Consider the following 25,186-nt stretch of genomic DNA (forward strand, 5'->3'; position numbering starts at 1 on the left):
AACTCACGCCTGTGTCATTTCTTGGGTCCTGAGATTCCTAGCTAGTAAACCTTCTTTCTGCCTTTCAGGATCTTCTTATGGTTGTATTACATATAATATCTAGAGTTTTTTAGTTGCAGTTAATGGGAGGAATAGGAAAAACTATATTCCATCTTCCCTAAAACGGAAGTGGTATGTGTTACCCAACTAAAATCCCCGTTAGCGGCTTTACTCGTCAGTTAATTTCTTGTCCTGTTTAGCCCCTGTGGCCTCCTAGCCCTTTGCAACGCTGCCTGGCATATCGGGGTCCGCAGTAGCTCTGTGCTAATGAGGAATGTTCAAACTCTACATTGTATACACAACTTCCTACTTTTAAAAACTAGTAGTGAATTAAAAATTTTAAAAAGTTGTGCAGGTCCAGGGAAAGTCCGATGTGATGAGTTGATACGCCCCACGGCCAAGTGGTTGTCTGCTTTTCCTGGAAGGTCTTAGGCTCCCGAATATTGCGTGAATGGTTCCTTGGCAGGTCAGGGTCCAATAGGAGAAGGATGGTTCCTGGCTGCCCATGCTGTTGCCGGTACTTGCTTGGAAGCTCAATGTGGATTCTGACCAGAGAGCTTGGCTTCTTGTCTGGGGAAGCTCCTGGAAACTTTTTGGGAGGGCCTGCCGGAGGGAGCTGAACTGTGCGTTCGCTCTTGCTGTGGTGGGCTCTCCAGAGGAGCTCGGCTGGCATGAGGTGGGAGCTGCGGAGAGATCTGGAGTCAGGGCAGAGAGCTGTCAAGTTATGAGGCAAATTTGACAGCGCCAAGTGGGCCGAACGGCAGAAGGCAGGCTTTGGAATGAGTGGGTAGCCCCCTACGACTGTGCGACGCTGGTCAGAGATGAGGTGGAGCTAGTGCTTTGCTTGTAGTGACCTACTTAGGAATATTTTGAGGAGAGAATGCAAGAATAGGTTCTAGAACATTCTAAGGCCGGCAAGACCCCCTTCTTTGGTGCTCTTGTCAAGTCAGATGTAAAAGTTGTGTATCTTAAAACGGACAGTAATGCATTTTTTATAACTCAAAATTTTTTACAGAGAAGTTAAGCAGCAGCCTTGAGTTCTGTCTACAGGGGATTCCTGCCGTTCAGACTGATGTCTTAGACCAGGTGCTTCTTTCCAAGAAAAGGTGATGGTTGTCAAAAGCATGGTCCCGTCTCTCTAAGACTTGATTCCTGGGTATGAGGGGATGACGCCTGGACCGAGAGTGTTGTTGTACGGTTAACATCTAATGAAGATATTTCAGAGTGTAAATAGCATATAATATCCCATAGTTTGGCCATAGATAGCTAGGGTTCGGGCCCTTGGAAGCTCAGAAGCCAAGAACTGACTTCTTTTGTTTCTCTGGCTTTTCAGCAGTGGAGCCCTGTCCTGGAGACAGTCGATGGAGGCCCAGCTTTATTTTGAAGGAGCAGTAGTGGGAGTGGGAGCAACTGGGGAGAATAAAGGAATTTCTCTTTTCTTGTCTTCCCGCCCCCCCTTTGGGTGGGCGTTGTTAAGTCAAGTGTGTTAAATGTGCCTTCCTTCTACTCTGTGCCGCAGTGCTTGGAGCTGAACTCCCAGGAGCTGAGTCTGTACTGATGTCGGTAGGAACAGCTTGGATGTGCAGAGGCTGGGGGGGGTCTGTCTTTGAACACTGGTTGTGCCAAAATGGCAGAGCTGCCAGCCTCCCCTGCGTGAGAGCCGGACGAGGTGGGTGGGGTGCACGGGATACCCTGAGAGCATGTGATTTGGGGTTGGGAGAAGTAGGTTTCCCATGTTTGCCAAGAAGCGTGACTTTGGGAGAGGGTAACGGAACTCCCCTTGGGTTTGGTTTCCTCATCCCTAAATGAAGATCATGAGATCCATATCCGTGGTCATTCATCGGAGTGTCTGTGTATTGAGTGTGTTTTGTTTTCACGGACTCGAAGTAGGTGCTTGACGCACGGACATAATCCTCGCAGCAACCTGATCAAGTCATTGCTGCTCCTGCCATGTTAACACATGAGGGGTACGCCTGGGTGGCTCAGTGGGTTAAGCATCTGCGTTGGGCTCAGGTCATGATCCCAGGGTCCTGGGATTGAGCCCCGCATCGGGCTCTGCTCCGCGGGGAGTCTGCCCCTCCTCCCAACTCATTCTCACTCTGGCTGTCTCTCTCAAATAATAAAACAAAAACAAAAATGAGAGAAGATGGACAGCCCATGAAAAGCACCTGGACCTCCTCCTTCCCCGTGTCCCGGTGTCTGGCCTGGGGTCTCATCTGTGCACCAGAGAGATGAAGGAGTGTTGTCAAGTTCACGGAGCTTTCTCATCTTCATCGAGGTGCTTGAACTCTGCAATTAGGAAGGGCTTGTGTGTGTTGCTTTTCGTATATAATGAACATGATTCCTCAAGAATGAATGAATGAACGCACAGGCTGATTGATTCTTCTGTGGGGTAGGGGGAAAGGTCTGCAGTATTTTCGTATGCTGCCATAATCTTGGACAAAACGGGTGAAGTGGTAGGTGCAATCCTGTTTGAATCTGTGTATTATATGCATTGGCTGTTTCTGTAGCACGTTTTCCAGGAGCTACGTAAGGAGCCCGTGGGACACAGCGTTTGCTACAGCAGGGCGGGCCCTGTGGGTTTGGTTGTTGGCAGCTCTTCCCCACGTAGCTGCACTTGCCTGGGAGGCGTGTTCCGTGTGTGTTTCTCTTGCTGCCTTTTCTTCTTGTTCCTTGGCTGTTCCTGGCTTTAAAGCTACGCCATCAGACCCTCCTCCACCCCGAACACACACACACACACACACACACACACACACACACTCTCTCTCTCTCTCTCTTTCTGTCTCTCTCTCTCTCTAGACCCACAGACCACGCCATCCATCTCTCCTGGAATCTACCATGTTTTCTGCTTCGTGACTTTTTCTGTCTTTTCCTTTGTTATCTGTGACATCCAGTCCCTAGTCCCGTGTAGCTCTCGCCTCCTAGGTGGTGCTCCCATGTGCTCCTCCTTTCCATCCCCGTCACACCCCGTGCTTCACAGGGAGCAGGGCTCTCCCGTGGGTCCCCGGAGCCCTAGGGTGGGCGCTCTCAGTTCCTTCACTTGCTGTGGGGTGATCTTTCCTGCGGTCCCAGTCCCTTCTCGCCGCCCTCTGCCCCCCCTCTGGCAGCCTCAGGCTCATTCGCTCCTCGTTCTGTTTCTTCTGTCTGGAAGATTCTGCTGCCATCCTGGAGCCTGCAGACCTCCAGCTGACCCCGCTTCTGTGTACTCTGCCTCTTTCTTCCAGAGCGTTTGCTTGCCCTCACAACCCCCTGAGCCCTGACGGACACACATCGATCATGTCGTGTTTATTGTGTGGAAATTATTTTGGTTACCTCTGGGGCCTTCCTACTCAATGTTGTGAACTCCTCTCATGCAGAATTCTTCCGAGATGCTTGTTGAGTGAATAAACGATTGTTCATGGTGCATTCTTTTCTTCATGAGTTCAAGTTCACAACTTTCACAGAAGTCTGAGGTTTCTAGATTCCTGACAGCTGGAATGAAAATGTCCTCTTATTGTGTTAGTTTTGTGTTGAGCGTTGACTTAGTTTGGAGTTTTGGCTTTTATAAGTGAGGAGTCAGGACATCTAAAAATCTTACCTTCAGATCCAGGAAGAATGTTTTGCAGTCAACCCATCCATGAGCCTGTGGGTGTTATCAGATCAAACTAACAATAAATAGCTTTATTTTGCAGACCTGCTGGGTGCTGCAGAGGATTTTTGGAGGCAGGAATCTCATTTCATCCTCGTGATAACTCTCTTGAGAAGGTACTCTGCTATTCCCCCTTTTAGAGAGGAAGGAATTAAGGCTGGGCAAGGTTAAATGAAACTTGTTCAAGGTTACGCAGCTGGACTGGGCTCCTGTGAGCGCTGGAGGAGAGGCCTGCGTGATTCCGAGACTGTACAGGACTGTCCTTGTCACCATTGTGTGACATGAATCCATTATTGTCCTCTGCCTCTTCCTCATGATTTCTAATTTTTGCATAAGTTCAAGGTGGTGTCTTCATCATTCCTTTGAAACAGATTTCATGTATTTAGACTCTGTATTATCTAGAAGCTTTAACCCAGGGGTGGGGGGCGCCTGGGTGGTTCAGTTGGTTAATCATCTGCCTTCGGCCCAGGTCGTGATCCTGGGGTCCTGGGATCGAGCCCCGCATCAGGCTCTCTGCTCAGCGGGGAGCCTGCTTCTCCCTCTCCAGCTCCCTTGTGCTTGTGTTCCCTCTCCCGCGGTGTCTCTCTGTCATAAAGAAATAAAATCTTAAAAAAAAACAAACAACAACAAACCCAGGGGTGGGCTAACTGTAGCCTGTGGGCTCCGTATAGCCCATCACTTGTTTTTTTGTACAGCCGGTGAGCTAAGGATGATTTTTACGTTTTTGTAATGGCGGAAGAAAATGAAAAGCAGAATGATATTTGGTGGCACATGGTAACTGCATACAGTTCAGATTTCCATGTCCATTAATAAAGTTTTATTGGCACACAGCCATGCGCGCTCATATGCGGGTTGTCTGTGGCCACTTTTGCCCTGTAATGGCAGAGTTGAGTCCTTGTGGCCAGTGACAGCCGACAGCACAAAGCCTGAATTATCACCGTTTGGCCCTTTATAGACAGAGTTTGCCAACCTTGGCTCTGAGGAATTTGTGTACGCTGGTGCGCACATTTCTGAAGACCCAGAAGCATTTTGTCCGCATCTGCAGTTGGGCTGTGCGTTTGTTTGGAGGATCTCCACTCACTGAACAATTCTGATTCATCCTGGTGACCTGGGAAGGGCTTTGCTCCGGAAAGAAATTCTTACTGTGTAATTCAGGAGCCTCTCGAACCCCCAAGTCACCTGGACTAATGCCTCCCCAAAGTTGAGAGCGCCGGAGAAGAATGACTGCCATGTACTTGGATGGGGAGCTGGGGGGCTCAGGAAGTGTTTGCTGGGTACAGGTTGTTTGGCATTTGGCCGTGCCCCTCCTTGTAATTCCTCACCAGGGAATCCAGGTTCATTCCACTGCCATTGTCGCCTTCTTGTTTTGATTATTCCGACTTTCTCTTGCGTTCTCCTTTGCTTCCTTTTGTTAAGAGTCCCAATTTGCTTTTCCTGCCAGTTCTCTACTTACTTTTCCCAGGGCTCAAAAATGATTCTTGAGGGTGATGTCATTTCCATGTTTTATCTTCCTTCTCTAGCGTGACTTTGATGAAATATGTGTATTCTCATTCGTGAGCCATGTTCTAAGGGAGTTGATCACTGTATCCTCTTGCAAGGAGCACGGCCAGTCTTTGCCTCAGTTTACCCGAGTTGCTTGTACAAGGGCAGTGGGATGTGTCAGCCTCTGTTGCATCAGGCATGGGTCCTGTACGTTCTGCAGGCTTTTCAGAAACTTCATGCAGAAATTATGTGAACCAGATGGTACCCTTTTGAGTTGCCAGACATGCATATTTTAAAGAAATATGGTGTGTTTATTCTCCTTGGGACATGTCGAGGGTGGGGTTCTTTGGGAATGGAAGTCAGTTGAAATTGCCATAATGGAAAAAATTTTTGGAGCTTGTCATCAAAACGAGGAGTGTAATATCAGAAGGCCGGCACAGATTGTTAAGAAACAAATATTATTGGATTTATTTAATTGACTTCTCTGAGGACAAAAGCCCCACAGACTTAGGTAAAAGAAGGTATATGATATAATCCATGATACGTTTTTTTCTTTGTCAAGGCTATTGATTTGCTCACTTAGATCTCTCAGGGGCTTTCGGGGCTGTGAGAGTAGGGGTAGGAGGTGAGGAGACTGCGTGAGCCCAGAGGATGCATGGGAAGGGAGGGCCAGGGCATTTGATCGAAAACTAATGGGACGAGGTCAAGTCACTCTGAGAACACAAGACTTGGGAGAACTTGCAGGTTATGGAGGAGGCAGCAGCAGCAGAGGACCTCTGCTGGTTTTCCTATGAGCGGGCAGGAGAGGAAGGTCAGCCGTAGCTCCTCCTAAGCACTGACTCTGAGCAGGGACTGTGGACAGGGGGCTGGGGGGTGGGGGGCTGCATCCCTCTGTGTGTACTACAGAGAGCGTAGTGGAGCCCAGGGGGTCCAGCCGGCGACGGGGAGCAGAGCCTTCTGGGTTCCCCGCACCTGCACCTGCTGGGGAAATGTTTCCTGATGCCTCAGTCTTCCTGCGTGTAAAGTGGAGGTCATTCTTCACAGAGCTGGTGCGTGTGTGAAACGGACACCGTATCTGCAGTAATTCTAAGGTATAGGCTGCAGTGGGGGTAAGAAATTATGTATCTAAAGTGCTTTGCACATAGTACAAGGTGCAGTAGATGGTGATTTTATTCTAACCATCTTTTGGCAGGGACTTGTATAACTTGGTAAAAAGTTGGGGTTCAGATTCAGGGAGACCCAGTGGGAGTTCTAACTTAGAGCTGTTCAACCGTAGACCAGTCACTTCCCTCTGTAAGCTTCAGCTCCTGCTCTGCACAGGGGGGCGAGTAACAGCTCAGAAAGGGGGAGGTTAAACAGAGGATCAAATGCCCTAAGGCATGTGAAGTGATGGGCACAGAGCTCGGCACGTGATACCCATGCGCTCACAGCAGCCGCTTGCCTGGGACAGAAAATGAAACCTTACTCCTTCCGTTTGAATTTGGCTAAGCTTCACTCTCGCCCTTGATCTCCCCTGAGAACCCTCTTCTGGGTCCTTGGGGAGCAGAAGGGCTTCTTGGGGGAATACTTTGTTCTGCCAGCTCCTCTGCAACCCTCCACGATGCCACAGGTTTCCGTACGGTGTATGGTAAGTTCTGCACGTAACAGTTGGTGATGTAAGGGCCAGGTGCCTATTTCCAGGATCCTTCGGAGGATGACACATCTGGGATCGTCACTGAAGGAACCTTCTCTCTTGTTCCATTTAAACTGTGGGTAGTATAGCCTGATGGGTAGAGTGTTTGGGGGTATGGGGTCATATAGCTGGACCGTGTGTATTGTTCTCTTGGTTTGGGGGTCCCCATAGGCAGGCCTGGAGACAAAAGTTTCTTGCAGAGGTAGTTTTTTTGAGTTGTTGGTTTAAAGGCGATCCCAGGAAAACCAGTGGGGGAGTAGGGGAGTGGGGAAGAGGGACAAGGAGGAGAAGGAAGCCAGTAAAGGGGGAGCTGCCAAATGAGTTAACGTCTGAGGGTACCTGGGGCTCAGCATGCTGGGGAGGGAACCCCAGGTGCAGCATGGGAGCTGCCTGAGAGTTACCCAGCCTGAGGGAGGAGGCTCGGGGCGTTTAAATCCCGGCTGCCCCGGCTCCCGGCTCCCAGGCTGAGGGCTGCTTGTAGGACCATGGACTCTTGGGCACCGCCAATAGTTTGCCCGCCACATGGGCTGATGTGGCTCACGCAGGGACAATAGACAAACACAACCCGCCCTAAAAGGGGCAGGGGCTTGCAGGAAACAGTGTTGAGCTACTAGAGGTGAGTCCCGGGCCTGGGCAGGTGCCCCCTCACGTCCGCTTTCCACCTGCAGTGTGGAATGTTGCCTCTGCCATCTGCTCTGGGGTGGTGGGGATGCCGTTATCGTGCCATTATCTGTAAAATGGAGGTCATGATGGGACCTCCTTCCTAGACTCATGATGAGAATTAATTGAATGGACAGGGTTAAGGCGCTTGGTAGAATCTTTGCTGTGTAGTCATTGCAGACAAAATACCAGCTTTTGTCATTACATGGTTATTCTTCGAGTTCTTTCAGGATCTCTGTCGGTGTGGTGGTGACCTTGACCGTGTTCCTTGTGATGTCAGATGACCATCCTTTCAATGAAAATTAGTTTTTGGCTATTTTTCCAATTTTTATTTTAAAACTATTACAATGCAAATGAAAAAAATTTAAGGTTAAAAAATTCCCTTTAATCCTACCACCCTCATGCTATTATTTTTTATCATTCTGTTTCTTTGGAGTCTGTCAGTATAAATTCATGTATCGACACTATTTATTTACTCATTTTTTTAGAGGGAGAGAGGGGTGAGGAGGGGCAGAGGGAGGGAGAGAGAGGGCTCCACGTCCAGCGCAGAGCCCAATGTGGGGCTTGATCCCAGGACCCTGAGATCATGACCTGAGCTGAAATCAAGAGTTGGACGCTCAGCCAATGGAGCCACCCAGATGCCCCATACACTGTTATAATAATTAACGATAATTCCATTTTTTTCACTGTTTGATCCAATAAAATAACTACCACATGCCAGGCATACGTATAGGCTTCATCTCCTATGGATCTAACAACTTTATTTTTTTTTAAGAGTTTATTTATTTATTTGACAGACAGAGATCACAAGTAGGCAGAGAGGCAGGCAGAGAGGGAGGGGGAAGCAGGCTCCCTGCTGAGCAGAGAGCCTGATGTGGGTCTCGATCCCAGGACCCTGGGATCGTGACCCAAGTCAAAGGCAGAGGCTTTAACCCACTGAGCCCCCCAGGTGCCCCATAGATCTAACAACTTTACACAGAGGAAGCTCCTGTCCTGTTTGACAGATGGGGAGACTGAGGCACATGGAAACTCTGCACCTTTTTCCAAAGCACAGTTGGTGCTTTGTGGGGCCTGTCATGATGGGTGAGATGGAATGCATGTTAGAAACGAGTGTTCAGGCTGATTTATTCTTTAAGAACTGAAAATTTCCGACTGGGGACAAAGGGAACAAAGTGATGCTTTTCTTTAATCATGCATCTGAAGGAGCACAGTGGCTCACGATGATGGCAGAGCTTCTTACCCTAAGGGTCCTACCCTAGAGGGAAGGTTCTTGGAGATTCGAGGATTGATCTTTTTTTTTTCCCCCTGAAGTAAATACCTCCTTTGACTTGTGCAGAGGAATCCGTGGTTTGAAACAGGTGCGTTGGAAGAAGGCTGTTCTTGCTAAATTTGTCTTGTAGAGGTGGTGCTCGTGGATTTGCTATTTTCTACGTGAGACAGACGCTGCAGAAGGCCACCCTCGGAGGGCCGCTGGACTCTGAGGGGGCAGGAGTTCATTTTTATGATGGAAGAAGAGGACCACGGTTTCCAGCTTACCACCAAGCTGAAAGATGATTCTAACTGATCTGGGCACTCAGTGGTGTTTCAGAGGGACCTGTGGGTGCCTTCCCCGCCAGCCCTGGAACTCTGCTTACTTCTTTCCGTTTGGCCGTTGTGATAAGTGTGAACCCGTGGCTGGTGCTGGGTTTGGCGTGTCGATTTCATGGCTGTGCCTGTCATCTGTGGTTCCTCTTGTGTAAATTAGAGTCAGTGTTGAAGTCCGGGACCAGCCGCCCTCTGGTCCGTTCTCCTTCAGTGCCGGGCTGGCTCTTCTGGGACTTTGGCCTCTCCAGAGAAGACTCGAGAATCAGAGGGTTGGTGTCTACAAAGTCACTGGCTGGGATTGTGACTCGGATGTTTTTGGTTTTTTTTGTTTTGTTTTGTTTTGTTTTGTTTTGTTTTTTATCTTTTATCATGAAAAAATTCAAGCATACAGAAAACTGAAGAGAAAAATACGGTGAATGCCTCGACCCTGTCATCTCCGTCTTACACAGAACATCATCTGTATGTCGCGATGAACACTTTGCCTCCTTGCGTCACCGTCTTTCTTTCCCTGAGCTATTTTTATTTATTTATTTGACAGAGGGAGAGAGAGAGAGCACAAGCAGGGGGAGAGGCAGAGGGAGATGCAGGCTCCCCGCTGAGCAGGGAGCCCCATGTGGGGCTCCATCCCAGGACCCTGGGATCATGACCTGAGCTGAGGGCAGACACCCAATGAGACTGAGCCACCCGGGTGTCCCAACATTATGACGTTTCATCCCCGAACAGCCCAGCGCGCACATCTGAGGCATAAGGACATTTTCCTTTTCAACCGTGGGGATCACATCCTGCTCGTGCTTCTCTGTATCCTCCGATGCCCAGCCTGGGTTCAGGGACTTCCCTTATTGTCCCCACATGTCTTTTCTAGGCTGTTAGGTTGTTAGGCCTCTTAAATCTCTCCTGAGGTGAGATTTATGTGACAGAGTTCAGTGGCGTTTCATACACTGACAGTGCTGTGCAGCCTCCTCCTGTCTGGTTCCAGAACGTCCCCCCCAACTCCAGAATCCAGCTGGATACCTTATAATGCAGTCCGCCCCCCCCAGTCTCCTCCTGCCCCTAGTCCCTGGGGTCCACTGATCTGCTTTCTAGATGTTTCATATGGATGGGATTGTACACTCTAGGACCTTCTGCATCTCAGTGCTTTTTTTGACCATCACGTGTCTGTGCTCTAGTCCTTTCTATGCCTGGATAATATCCCGTTGTGTGCATGTATACCTCTGTTCAATCCATTTATCCATATCTGTCTCCATTCGTACTAGCCAGAGGGACTGGCTGTTATGGACAGAGTTACCATGAATACTTCTCTTCGGTAGCTTGGGCTGCTGTAATGAAACACCGTAGACTGGGTGGTTACAACATTTATTGTTCATAGTTCTGGAGGCCGGAAAAAAATCCAAGGTGCCGGCAGATTTGATTCCTGGTGAGACTCTCTTTCCTGGCTTGCACACCTCCTGGCTATGTCCTCTCCTGGTAAAGAGCATGAGCTCTGGCCTTTCTTCCTCTTCTTAGAAGGGCGCTAATCCCATCGGGAGGGCCCCACACTCATGACCTCGTATAAACCTAATACCATCGCACTGGGGGCTAGTGCTCCCACATGTGAATTTTGGGCAGAATACAAATGTTCAGACTATAACATTCAGTTCCCTTGTCCCCCCAAATGTGTGCCCTTTTTGCGTGCAAAATCCATTCATTCCGTTGCAACAGGCCCAAAAGTCTTATTTCCAGCATCAGCTCTAAAGTCCAGAGTCTCATGTAAATATCCTCTAAGGCAAACTCGAGGGAAGTTTCATCCTGACGCAGAATTCCTCCCCAGCTGGAACCTGTGATACTAGGTAAGTTATGCGGGGGGACAGGCACAGAGTAGATGTTGCCATTCCAAGAGGGAGAAATTAGAAGGAGGGAATGGGTGGTTGGGTTCCAAGCGTTTCCAAACCCTAGCAAGGCAAATGCCATTAGATCTTAAGCCTGAAGAACAAATCTCTTGGGTTTGGTGCCCTCTGTCTCTGGGACCCACCTCGTTGGTGGTCCCTCCTACAGGACCCACCGGGGTGATGGTCCCGTCATGCCCCTATGGCTCCGGATGGTGGCCTCCTGGCCCTGTCAAGGCAATGGACCTGCCCCTGCCGACCTGCCCCAAGGACCCAGCCCTGATCACTCTGCATCACCTTTGGAATCATTCTTAGCTTGTCTTGAAGAATGGAGCATGTTCATAGCTGAGTAGTTCTGTGACCTAGTTCTGTAGGAGCTAAGAAATCCCTTCACCTTTTTTTTTTTTTTTTAGATTTTATTTATTTATTTGACAGAGAGAGAGATCACAAGTAGGCAGAGAGGCAGGCAGAGAGAGAGGGGAGGAAGCAGGCTCCCCGCCGAGCAGAGAGCCCGATGTGGGGCTCGATCCCAGGACCCTGAGATCATGACCTGAGCTGAAGGCAGAGGCTTAACCCACTGAGCCACCCAGGTGCCCCTGAAATCCCTTCATTTTGTCCTTAGTCCCCTTCCGCTCTGAGGGGGAGTGTTTCTGCTGGGGGCTGATTAGGTTCATGGTTTACTCTCACACTCATCTCCTTATTAAATGACTGTTCAGCCTCACTCTTAGTGAGCTCTTCAAGCTTTTCCATTCTTTTTGTAGGATGGATAGGCTAAGAATTTTCCAGATCTTTCCTTTTGGCTTAACAACGAGTTCTTCAGTGAATTTCATTCTTTCATTTAATTTCATTTTCATTTTGTGACAAGTACTCAGGAGAAACCAAGCAAACGTGTTTTGCTTAGACATGTCCTCAGCTGGGGTTCCTGGGTGGCTCAGTCGGCTAAGCATCTGCCTTCGGCTCAGGTCATGATCCCGTGGTCCTGGGATTGAGCCCTGCATCGGGCTTCCTGCTCAGGGGAAGCCTGCTTCTCCCTCTGCTGCTCCCCCTGCTTGTGTTCTCTCTCTCTTTCTCTGTCTCCAATAAATAAAATTAAAAAAAAAAAAAAAAGAAAGAAAGAAATGTCCTCAGCTAAGCATCCACTTTAATGGCTCACGACTTCTGCCGGCCACCACACATGAACCAGCCGCTTCAGACACATCTCACCGTGGTCCATCAAGGACCGCTCTGTGTCCAGGATGGTGTTCCTCATGTCCGTTGGCGGCTTCACCAGGGGGCCTTTCCTCTTCCTGTTTCTCCTGCATTTTGGTCATGATTATATCTCTGTCTCTAAGAAGAGAGAAGCATCTCTTTTCTTTCCGAGCTCTTACAGAATCGCCCCTACAGCCATGTTCCCAGTGGGCACCTGACACCACTGAGCCTCAGCCTGTACCCAGTTCCAAAGTCGCATCCATATTTTTAGGTCACAGCACATTTGTCACAGCAGCGCCCCACCACTTGGTACCAAAATCTGTCTTAGAGTGGGCCGCGTAACAAAATACCGTTGACCAGATGGCTTAACCGTCTCTGGGTAGGAAGTCCAAGGTTCAGTTCCTGGGGAGAGCCCTCTTCCTGGCTTGTCATTGGTCATCATCTGGCTGTTCCCTCAGATGGAGGACAGAGCTCTTGACTCTCCTACGTCATATAAGGACACCAGTCCCGTCATTGGGGTCCCACCCTCAGGAACTTATCTAAATATAATGACCCCTTAATGGCCTCACCTCCAAATACCATTGCATTGGGGTTGGTGCTTTCCCATATGAATTTGGGTGGGGACAGAAACAGGACACAGCAATACTCAAACGTACAATGTGTAAATAGTTGAGTACCTGTCCAGTTCTTTGGGTCTGTGCCTATGAGTGGAACAGCTCTTAAACCGCATGATCTAGAAGAGTTCCCTTCTCCCCCTTACCTTGCCTCCTTCTTTCCTTCCCTCCCTCCCTCCCTTCCTGTTTTTGTTTTTGTTTCTATTTTTGTTCTTTTCCCCCGTGACATCCGCGTGTCGGAGTGGCCAGGCCAGCTGTCCCACCTTCTGTCCTCATGTCAGTTTTCAGCACCTTCATCTGGGTGTCGCATTTCCTGTTATTTGTCTCCAGTGTGTTGGTTTTCTCTGCCTCCCTCCTCCCCTCCCTGCGTTCTGTTTGATATATTTGCCTCTTCTGTTTGGTATGTGGCCTGTTTTCGGGGAGCGTGCCCTTGTTCCCTGTTGGGGCCCCTGTCAGCCACCACTCTTCCCGCCACAGAGCTGTGGGTAAAGAGGCCTTTGCTCTTACTCCGCGAGGAACTGCTTTGCTCCCTTCTGCTTCAGATCCTGGTCTAGGCCTCAGACATGTTGTGCTTCTGTTGGCTGGTCCATGAATGGCCTAGTGTTGGCTCGTGGACGTGCCACGCTGTCCGCTCACAGGGCCCCCCTGTCCTCGTTGTCAGGCCCCGGGCCGGGCTGCTGTCGCCAGTGTGACCTTCTGGTCAGTGGCACAGCTCGGGCAGCTCTTTCTGGCTGACACAGTTTCTCTCTTTCCCCTCCCCATCTGTTTTCTGACGAGGGATAAGATGGAGGCTGGCTCTGCAGGACCTGGTCGGTCTTTCCTGCTGTGAGAACTGGCAGCTGTGTGCAGGTCCTCTTTTGAGTTGGGGAGGCTGCCGGCCTAGGAGCGCGGGGGCGGGGGCACCTCTCGCCATGCCGGTGGCTCGCTAGGGGCTGTGGATCCAGGATGCAGGAGGACTACAAGTTACAGATGAGACAGAGGGACTCGATCTCTTCCGAAAGGGGTTCCCAGCAAGGTTGGGCTGGTGGTGTGGCTTGGCTTAGATCCCTTTGGGGTTTGGCCAGTGAGGTTAGGCCTCCAGTGGGGGGTCACAGCTAGCCCATATGGTGCTCCTTTTGTGAATTAGACCTCAACACCTTTCACTCTGTCGTGCCATACTGAACTTGTTAGAGTGGGTCTTTGACTGCCACGTGCTAGGAAATTGTAAGATAAAGACACAGACCTACAGGGTCTGTGGTGGAAAGGGCGTGCTCCCTTTGTCGGGGCACAGCTCACGCAGTGTGTGCTCACCGGCGCACCTGCAGCCACTTTGGGTTGGGTGGCTGATGTCCACTGGTCACTGACCATGGAGTGGGATTCCTTCCCAACAGTAGAAGAGCCTTCTGATTTTGCTGTGTGATATAGGGATTCTTACCTTATCCAGACCTGTTGCTACCCTTGCCCCCCCTCCAAACTTGTATTCGTTTTCATGGGGATGTCTGTGGGCCTCCAGGCACGGTTCCCGCTTCCCCTAATCCTTGTTGACTTTCTGTCGGGGATCCTGGTGAGTTCTGAAGCTCTAATGCTATGTACCAAGGAGGCACGGGGGCCCTGGAGGCCAGCACTGCCCCCTCTAGCACGCGCGGTCCCTGGAAATAGCTGCTGTCTCCTGCGGCTTTGGGAAGCCTTCGTTTCCCCTGACGGCACCCTAGGCAGATGTGACGTCTCGTGTGACTCCTGGGAGATGAGACTGGCTCGCGAGAGGGACTCCAGGAATTAGGGTCGTTGGCCTGCTTTCCCTGATTGTGAAGATACCCTCCCTGTGAAGAACACTGAGGCCCACAGTAAAGTGAAGGAAAAAGGCTAAAAGCTCCACAGGTTTCCACTCTCTGGGGTGAACTGTGGTTCCTTCCCTTTGATGTCTGCTGCTTCCTTGGGTGGGATGAGGCTCACCCTGGCCCCTGTCCTTCAGTGACTGATTTTCTGTCACCCAGTCCTTAGCTGGTGTGTGATAGTGTGGGGACACCTGTCCGTATCTGCAGGCCGCATTATTCTTCCATAACTACGAACCCCAGGCTTGGGTTCTGTTGGGCGAAGCAGTCGCCTGCGCCCCGGGGCACATCTGTTGTCCACTCCAGGCTCCTGCTCTGCTGTGTGATCGCGGGAGAGTCGCTGCACCTCTCTGGGTCTCTGCCTCTAAAATGAAGACGCCGTATCAAAATACCCTTTCCAGGTGAAATCACGCAGGGGACTGAGGCCTGTCAGAGAGAGGACAGGTTTGTTCCTATGGGCACTGGAGTCTGGTTGAATGGGTTGAAGCCATGAGGCTAGCTGGACAAACAAAAAGGAGCTGAGCCCTGTCTCTGCGGCGGGGGGGGGGGGGGGGGGGGGAAGGGGAACGGGGTCACTGGGGACACGTTGGTACGGCTCACAGAGGTCTGCTTAGAGTTTGGGAAGAGACTGCTGACCTTGTGTGAGAACTGACCTCAGAGAGAACGACGAGTTTGGGACCCTCGAGGTCTCTACACTTGGCCCTGTGGCCTGCCCTTCCCTGCGGGTCTAGGCTGCTTCCTTTCCACGGCGGTGTGGTGGAGTACCGCAGCCACTGACGGCTGAAAGCTCAGATGGTCGTTAGCGTTTTTAAGCAAAAAGTATCTTTTAATTGAACTTGGTACATTTTTTTAGGTCGAATGCTCTCGCACACTTAGTAGCTACAGTGCAGTGTCAGCGCGACTTCTGTGCACTGGGAAACCGAAAGATGCGTTGGGCCCTGCGTGTGGCGGTGTCATCCTTATCGCCGGGTCCGGGAGCGAACCTGCGACATCCCCAGGTGTGCCTGGACTCGGAGCCCTTCCTGGGGCGCGCGGGAAGCGTGGCACCGGCGGGGACTGGCACCTGACGAAGGACTTCTGTGTGCCGGGCTGGGTCTCAGGTCCTGGGGACACTGAGAGAAGCAAGACATGGTCCTTGCCCTTGAGAAGTCCCGGTGTGTGTGTCCAGGAACGGGGCCGTGCTCGTGTCTAGAACAGACCAGGCTGCACGTGCCGCGGGGCTGTGTTTTGTGGAGCAGGGCTTCTTTGTGCCGTGACTTGGTTGAACTTGGACGTTTTGTTATCAAATAAGTAATACCCACAGAGTCTGTGATTAAAATAAATATTTGGTCTTCCTCCCTGGTTCCTGACCCACGGCTCCTAAAACCTTGGAGTCTTGTGAGTGATAAAAGTGTCTTTTATATGCTTATTGATGAGTGGGGGCTGGGGACCCCCAGATGGCTTTAGGTGGGGCTGGTTGCCAGAAAGACCCAGGCGTGATGAAGTTGCGGCTTCGAGCCCTAGCCTTTGATGTCCTGACCTCCGTGGCAGGTGAGGGGTAGAGGGGCTGGAGACTGAGTTAAGGCCAGTGAATGGTGATTTAATTAGTCATGCCTACCTGGTAGAAAACTCCATAAAAGCCCTTAAATGAAGAGGTTTGGAGAGCTTCTGTGTTGGTGAACCTGTGGAGGGTAGTGAGCCCCCGGGGGGTGAGGGGGAGATCTGTGAGCCATTCTAGCAGATTATCAGACCTGCGGAGGAGACTATGGGAACTCCCCACTTTGTAGCCAGGCCGGGCAGAAGTGCTGGTAATCCCATGCTTGGGACTCATGTGGAAGTGAGGGCTGAGCCCTCAACTCTTGTTGTCGAATGCAAACTTCAGGCCCTTAGTGTCAGAACTGGATGGCACTGTAGGACACTAGTTGGTGTTGCCAGCTGGAGAATGATTTTTGGTGGAGGCAAAACCCACACGTGTGGGGTCGGTGCATTGAGTGAAACCGATCAGTGTCTCTGATGGCTTTAAGATGACACACTGAAATGCTGTTGGTCTGGGTGATGTTGAAGGCATTGACGTCATCGTGGAGGTCAAGAGAGACCCTGTCCCGGTGGTCAGAGTGGTTCCTAAGCTCACCCCGTTGGTAGGTGTTTCTGGAATGAGTGAGTTGGAGGCAAGTAGAAGTGACCTTGGATAATGAACGAAAATGCGGTAAAGGTCCTTCCCAAGCATCAGGGCTGGCTTGTCCGTATTGCCTGAAACACTGCACTGGACTAGATGGTTCTCTGAATTGAGCGTTTGTGTCCCTTCAGGAGCTGCTGCTTTAGCATGGGCTGTCTGTGCAGTAGGATCAGCCAGCGCAGCTTTTCCTGGGAACCGGCGTGGGTAAGATGTGGACGCCCTGACCGGCTCTCTCTCCCAGACGCAAAGTCGGAAATACACGCCGTGCCCGGGCTGCTCGGGCCTGCAGCTTGCTTTCAGAGGGAGCGGGGTACTTGAGAGCTGCTCTGAGGAGTGGGAGACTAAGTGACAGCTTCAGGTGTTCAAGTCATGGTTAAACCCGGCTCAGGATGCATCGGGGAGGCGTCTGGATGACGCAGAGCCTTGCTCCCTTGGTATGGGCCTGGCCTCCAGCGCGGGGAGGAGGTCGGCCTGCTGGGGAATAGTGGCATTAAGCAACTGAACCAACCAAGGGAATGGAGGCAACCTGTTGTTAGATGCCCTCCCCGACCTCTCGGTCTTCCCATCAGAAGTTAGAATCTTCTAGCTACTGAGTTTACAGTAAACATGAAGGGGGAACATAGGAAACAGCGCCGCTCGGGGAGGCCATCTGCAAAATCTAGAATGTGGGAATTAGAAGGGCTAGATAACCCATTTCTTCTGGAAGTCGGTGGGCAGGAGTAAGACGGAGAGGGAAATGTAGATGAAGGAAACTCCCAGGAGGGGCAGAAGCAGTTGGCGCCCCTCTTTCAGCTGGACGGCCTGGTGGGGTGGGCTCGCTGGGAGTGCGGGGGAACCTCCTGTCTGAGGCCTTTTCTCCCACCTGAGAGAGTACGCCGCCAGCAGAGCAGAGCCCCGGAGAATCGGGCCCCTCAGCCTCAGCCAGTGATGGACAGGCAGGTGCACAAATTACCCAGTGTTGTCCTTGCCTGCTGGGGTCAGGACACAGGGGTGCCCTACGTTCTCTCCCAGACTTGTCCAGAGGAACCACGCTCCACGTGCGCCCTTTGCCGGCTTTCTTTCCATCACCGGCTCCTTTCCCTTTTCTCCAACCAGTTTTTTGCTGGGGGCCCCTCCCAGATAAACTGTGTACACTTGGCGCCCTTCTCCGGGGGACCCACACTGAAACAGAGGCCTCTTGGTCCGGTGCAACATGCCGACCTTATCCGCATCCCGATTTAAACCGTCTGTGAAAAGGCAGGAGTCTGGTGGGGAGATAGGATCGCCAGCTGGATGTCAGATGCTGTTAAGGAATTGTTGTTGAATTATTTCAGGTGTGAAAATTATTTCTGGCTGTGTTGAAAAAATGAGTGCTTACCTCTTACAGATACAGACGGAAGGATTTGCAAGTATTGGGATTTGCATTGAAATAAGCCGGTTGGTGATGGTGACGGAGGGGGAGGAGTGGAAGGGGTGGGATAAAGGCACATTCCAGCGGTGGTTGAACTTGAGCGACCGCTACACGACCGTTCATCACCTGGTTCTGTCTACTTTGGTGATATGTTCATGATTTTCCGAAATAGAATGTTCAAATGAAGCACAGGAATATTCCCATCTGGGCCCCCTCCGCTGTGGCAGGATGACCCACTTCCGGTCTTGGTGCCGTGACACACCAGCTTTGGTTTGAGTGTGACCCAAACCTGGGGCTCATGACCTCCAAGCATCTCCGTCCTCGGCCCCCTCACCCTGGAAGCTGCATCCCCCACTGCGTGTCCATAGCCAGACCGGAGGCTTCAACAGCACTCAGACCTGCTTCATCCTAAAATCTTAAATCCCGTCCAGTGATCTTCTGTTCTGAGATCAACCCATTCATCTGGTCTTCTTGAATTTACTTTCCGACCTGCGGCCCCTGCCCCTTCCCCAAGGCGTGTGGTCTGACAGTTTCAGTTACATTCCAGAGCTGCCGGGGTGGGTGGGTGGGGAGAGGGGGGCCTGGGGACTGGGGGTCAGGCCGGGCTGTGGGCTTCTCCTTTAGAGTGGTGGTTGGTAACTCCAGTGGGCTGCCCAGGAGGATGTGATGACTTTGGCCTTGGCAGTACTCCAGGGGTGTTATGGGAGAGGGGCAGAAAAGAAGGCCTTGCCACCATGATTCTAGGAGGTGGGATGGAAACCCCAGTCAGAAGAGTACAGTCCTCCAGGAGAGACCGTTGGAGAAAGCTAGGGTTGTTGCCAGGCATTAGCCAAACAAATGGTGTGGACTTTTCCAGAATGAAATTGGAAAATAGGAAACTGAGGCAGAAGTCCGATCTTGGAGACTGAACACATGGGCCAGGTTTCGGCTGGTCTGACTGCTCAAGGCTTAACCACCGGTATTCTGTGCTTTGGGGAGCAAACGGGACAGCAGCCCTCAGCCGCTGGAGGGGATGCGACCAGTGCCCTGCGGGGCTGGTTTCTGATGGGCTTGGCCACCGGAGCAGGTGGCCGTGGAGAAGGCGCTTGGGACCTGAAGGTCTTTTCTATTTGTCTTACTTATTGAGAGCTCTCGGCTCTGTACTTGAGTAGAAACTGGCTTTATTTTTTATCAATCACTGTTTTCCACTGTGCTGAAAATTCTCCTTTCCTTCTGTGGAGTGGGACCCCAAGGATACCTTGGGCGGATCCATAGCTTTCCTGCCATGCTCAATTTTTAAGACACCTTCCATTTCCATAGTTATGACTCAGTCTGTCCCCTATGGCATGGCTAGAGGCAGGGTTCTGGTTGTAGAAGTGGAGGAGAGGCTGGGATCAGACTCTGAGGCACCCCCCCCCCCCCCATCACCCTGGCTCCCTCCCCCACCACCGTGCTGGGTGCAGGGGGTTATTGGAGGAGGCCAAGTTGTTTTGTGTCTCCCACCTGGGCTGGTGTGTGTGTAGGGTCCCTGGCCTTGGTCTGGGTGAGCAGCTTTGCCCTAGTTCCTCCCATTGGTCCCATCAGTAGTATAAAATCCCCCCCATTTTCTCTGGTGCTATGTCCGGTACTTACACTTGAAGCTGCCTGGGGAATCCCACGGGTCCTCTTGTGGGGCGCCCTGCCTGTGCCTTCTTGAGTCGGGGGACTCCTGGAGTTTTCTTCCGTACCTTCTGAGGGCCAGGGAGAACAGTATTCCTTCCTCGAAGGCAGCTCCAGTCTTTGCCAGTGGTTTTCTTGGAGGGCCCCCTGCCTGGCTTGGGGGAAGGAAAAGTACTCCCATCAGTTTCCCTTGAGAAGGGGAAGAAATAAGAAAATGAGCTAATACTTACGTAGTGCGGTTCTGAGCACCTTAAGTATTTTAACTGATCTCATCCCTGTGATAGCCATATCCACTTGGTGTTATTATCGTCATTTTACGGACCAGAGGTCTGAGGACCAGAGTGGATATGAAGTGGCCCAGGTCCCACAGCGTGCGAGTGGCAGTTCTGGGACTTGAGCCCAGCCTGTCTGGCCTCGGTGTTCCATGTTCCTTTCACCCTGAAGGGCGCTTCCCCTGCAAGGCTGGCCTCCCCGTTCCTCGCCCGTGTCCTCTCCCTGTCCTGGTTTGTGGACGGTTTGGGTGGGGGCGGGGGCCAGGGCTGGCATCTGCTGGTAGGTGTGGGGTGGTGGAGGCTTCGTCTGTGGCTGGAAGCTTGTTGGATGTGGGATATCGTGAGCCTTTGATCTGTGGCTTTGGCCTTAGCTCTGATTCAAGGTCCGTAGGAAAGTTCCACTCAGTTTGCTCTCTCTGACTTATCTCTGCAGCACAATAGCCCCCGCTCTCTCCCCAGAGCTGGATATCTTCTGGCTTCTCTTCCTTTCGTGCCCGCCTCGCTCTCCTTCAGGGCAGCCCCTGACTCACAGACCCCTTGCAAGCCCCTCGCTGCCTTGTTTTTCATACTTCCTGCAAGTCTGGAGCCCCAGAGCCATCTGCCGTCCATCTGCTCTCCTGGGGCTGCTGGACACTGCTGGAGGAAGTCGTGGAGCCGTGCTCATGTCCCAGACCTCGGCTTCAGCTGCAGGATGAGCCACTAGTCCTTCATTGTGCCCCCCATGGCTTCCTCTTCCACTGTCCATGGTGGCTCTTCCCGACCCCCTGAGCGCTCCCGGGCATCCGTCCTGGCCTCTCTTCCTCATCTCTGTCCTCTTCCTCATGACCTTTAGGTGAGCTGCTTCCATAAATGCTCCCTTGACTCAGTCTCCCTCCAGCCCCTCCCAGCTCACTCCTTTCTTCAGGGCCAGACTGTTACAAAGTGTTATTACTCTCCGCCCAATGTCATCTGCCTTCCCTTCCAGTCTCCCTGTGGAAAGGCTTCAGTCAGGGTCCGCAGTGTCCTCTGCGAGAATCCAGCAGGCGTTTGTGCCTTTATCCTGTGGGCTTGGTTGTGCACGTTGACGCCCTCCTCCTCCTCCTCCTCGAAACACCTGCTGTCCTCACTGCTCAGACTCCGCGCTCTGTCTGCTGCATTTTGTGGCTTCTCTTTCTCCGTCCTTTTCAGCTCGGTGGTCACTGGGAGTTTGCTCTGGGTCCTCTTTGTCCTTTGGCTCTGCTCATACTCCCTGGGTGAGGCCATCCACTCTCAAGGTGACCCATGGGACCTCCTACCAATAATTCTCAAGTCTGTTTTCTGCCTCCTGACATTTCACATGAGTTATGGTCCGCCTACCTAGGCATCTCTACCCGGGAGCCCCCCACATCTCACATGGCCCACCATTGTGCCTCCCCCGCCCCCAAGCCTTTTCATCGCTCCAGTTGCTAGAAACCGTACAACTGTTCTCTTTCGGGCAGAGGGCTCCAGAGCCATGTTATTGTTGATGTGATGCTAGTCATTATCTGTTTGATATTGCCTTTTTTTTTTTTTTAACATTTTATTCATTTATATGTCAGACAGAAAGGAGAGAAAGCAGCGGGAGGAGTAGGCAGAGGGAGAAGCAGGCTCCTTGATCAGCAGAGAGCCCAGTGTGGGACTCAATCCCAGGACCCCGGGATCATGATCTGACCCAAAGGCAGATGCTTAACTGACTGAGCCATCCAGGTGCCCCTTGTTCGGCATTTCTTGATTGTCCTCATTTACTTGGTGCTCTCTGGGTACCCACTTGACACCCACATCTCTCCAGGGCCCTCATGCTGTAGATTTTACTTCCTAAGGATCCTAAAATCTGTTAGTCCCTCTCCGCACCCATCACTGCCTCCAGGGACTGTCTCGTGGACTGTCCCCTACCTTGCTGGTACACCCTGTTTTCCTCCCGCTCCAGACATCTTCCCGAACCTGTGAGAAGGATCTTCCTAAAACACTAATCTGATTATGTCCCACCCTACGAAAAATCCGCCCCTGGCTTCTCAGGGTCCGCATCTGCTGCTTCCTGTTGCTGCCAAGACTGCCCTTCCTCTGCCTGTGTCTGCTGCCCCAGCTCTAGCCATCCAGGACCACCTGCAGTTGGGTTGGGTTGCCCTTTGGACCATGCCCATGCTCCTCTTCCTGCTGAGGGATCCGTCGCTGTCTACCTGGTACTTGTCTTCTCTTCTTTCAAGACTCTGCTGAAGCATTGCCTGCTGCTTTAGGCACTTTTGCTCTTTCCTGGCTCCCACCACCCACCCCGGGAAAGTTGCTTGCTCCCCCGCCAGCGTCCTTATAGCAGGTACATGTGTACAAGCGTACATACCTGGTCTGTTGTGACCTAGGAGCTCTGTCTTGTCCCTTGGTCTTTAATAGCTAAAGGCTCAGAAGGGGAGATTCATGCTGACCAGTATTTTATCCAGTACTTAATTCATTAAAGTCATAAATGTAAAAGCAGATTCTACCTTAGACTTGTTAAAAAAGATTTTATTTTAATCAATCAATCAATCAATTAATTAATTAATTAATATATGTCATGAGCTAGGAGAGGGGCAGAGCGAGAGGGAAACAGAGCATCTCAAGCCAATTATGCTGAACACAGAGCCCAACCCAGGGCTAGATCTCACGATCCTGAGATCACGACCTGAGCTAAAATCAGGAGTTGGACACTTAACTGACTGAGCCACCCAGGTGCCCCTCCACTTAAATTTTTGAAAAACTGTATATGGGGCACCTGGGTGACTCAGTTGGTTGGGCGACTGCCTTTGGCTCAGGTCATGATCCCGAAATCCCAGGATCGAGTCCCACATCAGGCTCCCAGCTCCATGGGGAGTCTGCTTCTCCCTCTGACCGTCTCCCCCTCATGCTCTCTCACTCTCTCAAATAAATAAATGAAATCTTTAAAAAATATATATAAATCTTGTAAATTCATTTGTAAACCCAGTAACATTTGTGTTAAATAAAAAGCCAATTAAGCCTTTCAAACAATACCATTTATACATTTCATTGACTAATTTCTCTTAAACATTGTAAAGTGTAGCTACAAGTTCAATGTGTATAATTCTCGGAAGGCTTAAAACTCCATAAACAGTAGACAGACACATAAAAATGCCTGCAAACATTATTACCATGACTGGGAGCCTTACTAATCATTATATCTAGTACAGAAACATTAACACCCGGAATTTCTTTTTCCCCACAGTCCCAAGCCAGCTGTGGTCCCCTACAGAACTGGGAACCCAAATGCAGTCAAGCTCTGTGTTACTGGTTAGATACTAGGACCTGGATTGAGAATGTGGGCTCCTTCTAAAGTGATTATCGCTGGACGGTCATTCGGTTGATGCTCCTTGCTGGTGTTAGGCGTCTGCCACATCAGCAGCCCATTCCTTCCAGTGGGCTCTTGTCCAATTCCACATGTTGATTTTTCAGCAGATTGGTAACTTTTTCTGAAATAATGCATCTTATAAATTGTCAGAGACCTCCTAGGCTCTAATTCTAATTTCATTAGAATTAGTCTAGGAGTTTTTTCAGATCTCCCCATTCTGTGCCCAGGCCCTGTTGTGTTATGTAATTGTGTCTTTGTTTGCTCTAATGCCCTGTGTACTGATAGATTTCATGTATTTTAGTCAGGTTACAGTAACACTAGTTCAAACACTGGTAATCATTGACTTAGGTTTATAACTGGTATAGTTCTCATTGTTTACCATTTTGTGGTCATTTTATTGACTCTTAATCATTGAATCTCTGGGCCTAGAGCAGAGATGAATACACGTGCCAGGCTCTCAATCAGCATTTGTCTAGCGAATGATGTGTTTCCTTGAATAGGTTTGTGAGTATTGGAATTGTCTTATTGTTTTGCAGGACCCTAACACAGACTGGGCCTGGTTCATGGGAGCTACTCGTTATGTATGCATAAATGAATGAACAAGGCAGAAATTACGGATTGTGATTGCTGAGAACATTAAAACAATTGGATGGAGTTTAGTTTTTGGAAGATCTGTATTAAACACCAGCCTTGAGCATCTCACCAGATTCTCTCTTGTTGACTCCTTTGACCTTCTCCTTCCTGAGCACCTGATGGCTCCCCTTTGTGGGCTATTTGCAAGGCTCTCAGAGCAGGCTGGAGTTCATAGGTGTAACCCTGGGCCAACGTGACCTTTGAGCCACAAATGCTGAGCCTTATTGAATACCAGATCTCCCTCCACTTTTGATCTTGAGTAAAATGCCACATTGCAGGACATGGGGCCTGGCTTCTTGAGTGGCCGCTAAGGGCTGGGTGTTGAAACCAGAGACACTGGGTCCTTGGCTCTCTGTGATGAGCCTTAACCAATGGGACGTGATAGGAGGGAGCCACACAGATAAATTTCCTTTTCTTCCCTCCCTTCTGTGGGCTACTCTGAGGTGCAGCTTGTTCTTATAACTCTGAGAAAGTCTCAAGTACCGATTGGTCACACCTGCCTGGTGGCCTGTTGCCTCCTCCTGTCTACCTCCTCCTGGCTTGTTCCCAAGGTGGCCTGTGCCGTTACTTACTTTACTGCATCCTCCCTAGTGTCTTCCTAGTGCCTCACTCCCTTTGTCCTCACCCTCACCATCCCAGGCTTACACCTCTCAAACAAATTGTCAGCACGTTAATCCTTGCCTCACGCTCTGCTTTCTGGAAGACACAGGCTAAGCAGTACCCTTTGGTAAAAGTTATAGTCATGAATTCTGGAATATTTTTCTTGGCCTTCTCACTGTCTCTGAGACTTAGTACTTTGCAGGACTGGTTTATGCTGGCAATGACTAGAAAATATTACCTTTTTTGTTGTTTTCGTCTGATTTTTTTTTCCAGTGTTCCGAAGTTGTTGTATGCTTGTCAGAAACAGACAGGAGCTAAGCAGTTCCTTGATAGCAAATAGCTTGTCACCCTGTTTATGGCACAGTTGACAACCTTAGGAAGTTTATGAAAGTAAATTGGTTAAATTCGAAATTATTGTCTGTTTTTACATTCCCTGTAATGTAGCACTGTAGGCAACACAAGTTATGAAGGACATAGTTCATATCTTAAGATAAATTCTAATTTCATGTTTGTAAAGCACATCTGAAGAGTACTTTTTGCCTTAATCTGATTTTCTCCTCCTGACTTACAAATTTAAAAAAGAAATCACTTTGTTAAGCTTGGTCCTGTTTAATATTCTTGAAACAG

The sequence above is a fragment of the Enhydra lutris genome, unplaced genomic scaffold (genome assembly GCF_002288905.1).
Source record: "Enhydra lutris kenyoni isolate GAN:26980312 unplaced genomic scaffold, ASM228890v2 scaffoldscaffold29, whole genome shotgun sequence".
Taxonomy (NCBI): domain Eukaryota; kingdom Metazoa; phylum Chordata; class Mammalia; order Carnivora; family Mustelidae; genus Enhydra; species Enhydra lutris.